Source organism: Larimichthys crocea, unplaced genomic scaffold, assembly GCF_000972845.2.
Source record: "Larimichthys crocea isolate SSNF unplaced genomic scaffold, L_crocea_2.0 scaffold323, whole genome shotgun sequence".
In the NCBI taxonomy this organism is placed as follows: Eukaryota; Metazoa; Chordata; class Actinopteri; family Sciaenidae; genus Larimichthys; species Larimichthys crocea.
Genome location: NW_020854261.1, coordinates 12,140 through 13,384, shown reverse-complemented (window position 1 = coordinate 13,384; position 1,245 = coordinate 12,140). Strand labels below are relative to the sequence as shown.

The 1,245-nt window shown below is 38.3% G+C and overlaps 1 long non-coding RNA gene across 1 annotated transcript; it reads left to right on the top strand.

Annotated features, from left to right (window-relative positions):
• LOC113744944 (uncharacterized) lies at nt 1–628 on the top strand. The gene is made up of 3 exons (XR_003461914.1): nt 1–54; nt 214–348; nt 590–628. It is a non-coding gene; the product is annotated as an uncharacterized LOC113744944 (long non-coding RNA).
• Nucleotides 629–1,245: the final 617 nt, after the last annotated feature.

Genomic DNA, 1,245 nt, shown 5'->3' with positions numbered 1-1,245 from the left:
CAGAATTATCTTGCAGCAAAGCAAGAAATGAGGGCAGAAGAGGAATCACACTATGTAAGTATTTCTGTTTTTAATGAGCATTCTGAATGTTATGCATACTTTGTTGGAAATAATGTTGCCCATAAATGAAGTCATGTATCTTGTCTTTTACCTGTTAACCAAAAGCATGTGTACTGTTACTTACAACTAAATTTGCTGTGTAATTACATACAGGTATGTTTGCCCAATGTGAAACACACTACGTTCCATTGAGATGCTCGTGGCCAGTGGCACAGGCATTCACAAACAGACAGGCCAGAGGTCAGCTGTCCCAGAAGAGGAATCTTGCTGTAGAGGAAGATGAATCCTGTAAGTATGTCTTAAACAAAAACAACAAAAACCGCTAAACCAGAGTGTATGTGTATGTTTGAGGTTTCATCAGCATAAACATAGCTGGTTATGCGTTACAGTTTGGTTATATATTGAGAAAAATCCACTTGTAATGTGTGCAATTGTGCATATAGAAATGTAAACATGTAAACCTGTGCAAAGAATAAACATGCTGAGTAGTAGCACGTAGCTAACAGCTGTGTCATGTTTGAATGCACAGCTTCAGAGGGACACCATAACTCAGGCACTCAGGCTCCAGTCACAGACTCATGTACTTCATCCATTTCCTGCTCAAACATCTGGATTTCAAGATGTGGACTGCTTTGGCAAATTGTGTTAAACCACAAAAAACATCCAAGTGCTGTCTGTGTCACTACCATTCATGTTTTCAAGTCATCATTCTCAGTCACTGAGTAAGTAAGCATGGGTTTTTCATGTAATTGTCTTTTTCAAAAATAAGTGTTATAAATGTTATGTGTCTTGGTCAAAGTTTACCTGAAAACATTGTTCATGATTAGTCATGATGCTTTATCACACATCTATTTACAGAATTGTTTTTACAGATCTGTTCTACTGATCCTGAATGGTCTATGTCCTGCTCAGATGCTCCAAAGCTACTGTGATGACTGCAACACGCAAGCACACATTCAGGTCATGTGTGTGTTTTGCCTTTGTACCAACAATGATGTCTGCGGACACTCATGGAACTCCCCTACCTTGGAATTCTCAGTCACAAGATTTTCTTTATTCTCCTGGACTTCACCTGCCCACACATCATACTAACTGAGTACAACTATAGAAATGTATGTGCAGTTATGATATTGAACACACAGTTACTATTACGTGTCATATTATGTCAACATTATGTTGTTTGAG